We start from the raw sequence: 6,545 nt of genomic DNA, 5'->3' as shown, positions 1-6,545 counted from the left end.
TGGTCAAGTTCGGGTGCCAAGTGGCGGGTTAGTACATGAATCATCCTGAAGAATTTACCAAAACAACTCCTAATTGTATAATAAAATGGATACTCAAGGAGCGCCAACAGGCTCTCCTGGGCAACCGCTTCGCTGCTGACCATGGCTGCAGCTCTTGCCTCGGCTTGGGCTGCCCGGATCTATTGCAGTCTTACCGCGAGCTCTGCTTGCTCAGCTCGATGGGTCTGCTCCCTCAGGATGCTGGCTTGCTCGTCAAAGAGCTGATCCAAGGAGGCTAGGTAGGTAGCCACTTGGTACAGGGGGTCTTCTTCATGGTGGCGCCGTTCCATGCTTCTCATACGAGCTTCCCAAACTAGGGTCCTGATGACCGGAGGAAAGAACCTCATCGGAGTGGGGGCGAGGTGTCCTTCAAAAATCTGGCACAGATAACGGAGTGTCTTCCTGACGGCCAAAGGATAGGTGTCTTGGTGCCTAAACCCTGTGGTGGTCATTCGCCATGGCTGGATGTCGGGGTAGCGGTCACTTCTAGCGATGACCAGGATCACCCTGTAGCGGAGGGTACAATGGTGCTCGTACTCTCTGCTATAGTACCTTGGGTGTTCTGTAACGCCAAGGCTTTCCAGGGCGTTGATCAAAAGGCTGGGGAAGCCAGGTGCAGCTTGGCAATTGCCCTGGGTCCATCCTTCCTCAGCCATCTGAAAACAAAGATAGGGTGAACAATTTTTGCACAAATATTTGGATACAAAGAGGATAGATGGTACTTATTATTACAACATGGTGGGGTACAGTTTCCATGGATACACGATTATTAGGATTGGGTTCTAGCTAGGAGTGCTACCTATCATGGGGACTCTTCCGCGATCTGGATAGAGCGCTTCTTTGGTGGAAGACACTGCTCCATCACATCATCTTTGGTCTGAGTACCCCTATCCCAATGGGTTTCTTCGGGTTCTTCTTCTATCCACCCACCTACTCCTCTGTGAGCCTTGTGGTTTTGCCATTGGGCTTGGAGAGTGGCTAGGGAATACTCGGCTCGTACGGCTCTTGTCCGTTGTTCCTCCATTTCTTGGATTGCCTTCTCAGCCCTGAGGATCTGGTGCTTCAGTTGTTCCGCCTGCTCGCGGTAGAGTTCATCCAGGCCGGTGAGGTAGATGGATAGGTGGGAGACCGTATCTTCTAGGTCTTCTTCTTCTCTCCCAAGTCCTCTCATCCGGGCAATCCATGAGCGTCATCTTCCTCCAGTAGGTGGGAAAAATCCCATAGGAGTCTGCTAAAAATGATGCTTGTAGACCACACGCAGACGTCGCAGGGCTTTTCGGGCGGTCTTTCGGTAGGTGTCTGGGAAGCGAAAGCCAGTGGTGGAGATTAACCAGGGGTCCACGTCAGGGTAGCGGGTGCTTTTTCCCACGAAGATCATCATATCGCACCGAAGAGTGCCCCTGGAGTCGTACTCCCTGTAGACGTACTCTGGTGGGTCCACAACTCCGACGCGTTCCAGGCTGAGTAGCAATAACTTAGGAAGGCCGGGCTCTGTGTGGCAGATTCCGCCACTCCATCCATTGTCAGCCATCTAGAACAGGGCAAGAGTCAAAGGTGAGTGTATGAGTGGAAAAAGGATTAAGCAAGGAAAGTCCTAATGTGGAAAGGTTCGAAAAAGGGGTCTCGATTCTAGGGTCACGTCCTACGACCAACCTACGGCTCTGATACAACCTGAAGCATCCCCTCATAAGAGAAGACTTAAATGTGATACAAATATTAGTCCCAGGAGGCTGATAACATATTTATTACATCAGATGGTACATCACCGTACAACTCTACGCGGTAATGGGCAGTGAAGCGCCACTATCGCGAGGATAACAACTAAAACCCACACAACAATATTAACTACAAAGAGGTCATCAGAGTCTTGCGCTATATGGAGCTTCCTGCGGGTGACCCTATCCACAGGCATGGTTGGGTGCAGGTTGGAACCCTACTCAACATCTTCGTGAACGAAGTCTGGATCTTCCTCCATAAAAATTAGGAAAGGGGTGAGTACAAACGTACTCAGCAAGTCCAACCACACCCACGGAGGGGGTGTAAATAGAACATAATGCACAGGGTAAACCAAGGATAAGGTTAGGGTTTAATTTGCGGAAAACTAATTTTAATGCATGGGTTTGTTTGAAAGAAAGGGGTTTTCAAAAGCCATTATCTTACACTGAGTAACCCATAGGGTTGATCCACACAGGAATCTAAGTTTTAGATTGCTACTAGACTCCTCATCCGCCGTAGCACACGGCACAACTACCTGACACTTTTACAAAACAACTCACGCCAACCCATCCATTTCCAGAAGAAACACTAGTTGTGTGACCAAACTGTAACTCGCCCAGTACCGTGGGCACGGCTATTCGAATAGGTTTTAACTCTGCAGAGGTGTGCAACTTTACCCACAAGCGGGGTACCACAGCACGATCACCTTAGTGTCGGTGCAAATCCCAACAAAGCCATTACCCACCTTAGCTAGACCTGACTAGCCACCACGGGATCCACCAAGGGGCCATCGACCTATCACCAAGGTTTAACCGGGGCATAAGTCACACAGAGCTTATCCCTTCTCCTTGGTCACCGGTTGCTCTCAGCTGTCCTGACGGCTATCAGACTAACTAGTGCGGTTTATGCTAAGCATTTGCCCATACAACGGTCGAGTGGTTTGCACGATAGTGGAGTTAGGCAAGATGACACACCAACTCGGTCCTTAATTGTGCCAAGATAAATATCTCCCTTCCTTGCTCAACCACACAGGTACGAGCACACCATTTGGCAATTCACACAGAAGTGCCATCCATCCCGTCTAAACTCATCTTTCGGAAATTCCACATTTTCCCTTCCCACACACACTCACACATTTTGTTTTTATAAAACAAGTTGTATCGTGTTTAAGGTCCTAAGCGTTTTAGCAGCGATTAACGTCCAAACAGATCACATTCAGACATTAATCTAGGTGGTCAAGGAATGGTTATAACAAATCAAGCGGTGGCTATCCAACCATGTTTTCAGTAGGTAAAACATATGCAGTTTTGTAAAACAGGCCAATAGGTTGTGTTTATAAAAACTGGGACAAAACATGCATCAAAGGGCGGGATTGAACTTGTCGTTCTCAAAGCCTTCCGGGAAGTGCTGATTGAGGTACTGTCCTTCGGGTTTGGGGTCGTAGAACTGGTCCTCGTTCGCTTGCTCACAGTACTGCTCGTCGACGTGTTTTCCCTCATTCACACCGTGATCTACGACACACACAAGCAAGCACACAATCAAGAACAAGAAATAAAGGTTTTATCGCTGAGCTCTAATCGGAAATAATTAAGATATGGGGATAGGAGTAATATTTTTGGGCGGTTTTCTGATGGCATGGCCGAAACTATCTTAGAAATGGCGTGGTAAAGTTTCGAAGCGATTGGAGGATTTTTGGCGCATGAAATGATAGGGTAACGAGGAGTTTAGGAAGATGTGAGCGGAGGAGGCGGCACTGTGCTTGACGACGGGCGGCGCGGCGAGCCTCCGAACGTGTGGTGCACGTGGGAGCAGGGCACGTGTGCGCGTGCAGGGAGGGAGGGGCGCTGTGCGGCCGGCGGTAATGGTGGCGGCGCTGTGCTCTGCTCGCGCGCAGGTGGGGTGGTGGCGAGCGACCCGTGGTGGCGCGCGTGGGCGCACAGGCGCGCCCGCGTGCAGCGCGTAGAGGGGCGGCGCCGAGCTGGGCAGCGTGCGGGGAGGGCGCGGCGCGAGGGGCCTAGCGGCCCCGAGCCAGTTCGTGGCCGTGCGCTGTAGAGTAGGAACAGGAAGGGAGAAAGGAGGAGGAGGGAGAAAAAGAAAAGAGGAAAAAGAAAAAGAAAAAGGGAAAAAGAAGACGAAAAGAAGAAGAAAAATAGAGAGGGAGGAAAAAGAGAAAAAAGAAAAGGGGGGTGCCGGCGGGATTCGCGGCGACGGTCGCGAGCCGGTCGCGGCGTCGACGAGAAGCAACGCTCACGAGAAACGAGGAGAACAGGAAAAAGTTAGGTGGCGACTAATGCGGGTGTCGGGACGGCGAATCCTCGGGAAAGGTTTCGGGAGATTAGGGGTTTAGAAAAGATTTGAGCTCAACGATGCAAAAATAAATTTTGAAAATTATTTTTAGCGCGTGATTTATTTTGGTAAATTTTTGGGCTGTCATAGAGGGTCTTATTGGAAAATACTTTTAGAAGAGGAAAGGACTTGGTTGTAATTTTTAGAAATGTCTGGGTTGAACTAGAAAGGTCAGGGGTCAAATTGAATTTACTTTTATGTGGTGGGAGGGTTCATTTCTTGAAAAGGAATAACAGGGAGGGCTTATATGGAAAAGGGTCTAGTGAGAGGGGGGGCTCTTAAACAAAAAGGAGAGAAGGGAGGGGCATAGGGGCAAAACTACCCCTTCTTCCTCCTCGCGAGAGGGAAAAACAGGGGAGGGGACGCAGGGGGACGGCAACCCTTGCTGGCCGTCCAGGGCACGGCGGTGGCTGGGGATGGGGGCAAAAGCAAGAGGGGGACGAGGGGATTCCATCCCCTTGCTCACCTCGGGCGGAGGCGGCTCGAGGAGGCGCGCCCACGAGGGCCGGCGGCGGCGGGCAGAGGCGGGTGTGGAGGTGGCGCTGTCGGGCTGGGCTGAGCTACGGCGGCGGCGGCGGTGGTGGTCGTGGGGGCGGGAGCTCGGTGGAGGTCCTATTTATAGGCCGGCGAGGCGAGGGAGAAGGGCGCGCGTGGTGGCCGGCCGGACGACGGGTTCGGTGGCCATTAATGCTTTGGGGGCGTCTTCGGTGTCGTGGAGCAGTGCGGTGGCGCTCGAAGGCGACGGCGAGAGGACAGATGGGCCGAGGGGTGGCGCAAGTGGGGGGGCAGCCAATGGCGCGGCGGGGGCACCGTGCGGGGCCGGCTGCTCGGCGTCGCCGAGCTCTGCTCGTGCCACGGCGAGCGCGAGCGATGAGGTGGCAAGGGGATACGGCGGCGCAGGCGATGGACGGCGAGCAAGGCAGCGCAAGTGGGAGGGCTGGTGTGGCCGGCTGGTGGGGCTCGGCACTGCCAAGCTCTGCTCGGTGTGCAGCGCGTGCACGATAGGGAGAGAAGAAGGAAGAAGGAGAAGGGAGGGGAAGGAAAAAAAAAAGAAAAGGGAGAAGAAAGAGAAAGAAAGAGATAGAGAGCGAGAGAGAGAGAGCACGTCGGCGAGATTCGTATTGGCGGCCACGGGGTCAGTCGAGCACGAGCGGCGGTCGGGCGATACGCAACGCGACACTTGGAACGAGGAAAGGGGGCAGCAATCGATTTCGGTGTCGGATGGCGAAAACACCGGGAAGGATTTCGAGGAATTGGGATCTCGGACGGAAGAAGAATTTGAAATGATTCGAGCTCAGCGTCGAAAAGATTTTGAAAAAACTATTTTTAGCGAGTAATTTATTTGGGTGAATTTTTGAGATGTTACAGGAAGTCTTAGAGGTCCACCACGCCATTCATGTGATGCACCTAATAAAGAATCTTTGTGTGAACCTTCTATGCTTCCTTGGTGTCTACGGTAAGCCAAAGGATACATTGGAAGCGCGGCAAGATCTTCAACGTAGGAAATAACGGGCCGCCCTACATCAAAAAAAAGGATAAATGACGTCATTACATAGGTCCTGTGTGCTACACTCTTAGTAAGGAAGAGAAGAAAAGTATGTTTGATTGTTTAAATAGTATCAAGGTCCCATTAGGCTACTCTTCGAACATAAAGAGGCTACTGAACCTAAAAGAGAAGAAATTCGCACACGTAAAGTCCCATGACTGTCACGTGTTGATGACGCAATTGATTCTAGTTGCACTTAGAGGTATTCTACCAACTAATGTTCGAGCAACAATCATAAAGCTATGCGCCTTTCTCAACACAATTTCTCAGAAGGCAATTGATCCATCGAGTTTAAGCAGGCTACAAGAGGATGTTGTCCAAAGTTTAGTCAGTCTTGAGATGATATTTCCTCCATTATTCTTCAATATTATGATGCATCTTCTAGTTCACCTGGTCAAAGAGATTGGTATTCTTGGTTCTGTTTTCCTTCATAATATGTTCCCATTTTAACGATACTTTGCAGTCCCAAAGAAATACGTTCGCAATCGGGCTCGTCCAGAAGCGAGCATTGCGAAGGGTTACGTCATAGAGGAGGTCATTGAGTTTTGTGTTAACTATGTAGAAGAACTCTGCCCAATTGGGATTCCAGTATCACGTCATGAGGGGCGGCTAATTGGAAAGGGCACACTTGGAAGAAAATCAGTAAATGCCACAGATCATGCCATGTTGAGCAAAGCACATCTCACAGTTCTACAACAATCAACCTTGGTGGCTCCATGCATGGAGGAGCACATGCAAATTGTGCGAAGCATGTACCCTTTGAAGTCTGAGACATGGATTACAAAACATCATAACGATACATTCGCCACCTGGTTGCAGAAGAAAGTCATGGCCAACGATGAAATTCATGAGCAGCTAGCTTGGCTGGTCAGGGGTCTGGCAAATTCAATCCTGATGT

The sequence above is a fragment of the Panicum virgatum genome, chromosome 6N (genome assembly GCF_016808335.1).
Source record: "Panicum virgatum strain AP13 chromosome 6N, P.virgatum_v5, whole genome shotgun sequence".
Classification (NCBI taxonomy): domain Eukaryota; kingdom Viridiplantae; phylum Streptophyta; class Magnoliopsida; order Poales; family Poaceae; genus Panicum; species Panicum virgatum.
Note: the sequence above shows the minus strand (reverse complement) of the source record.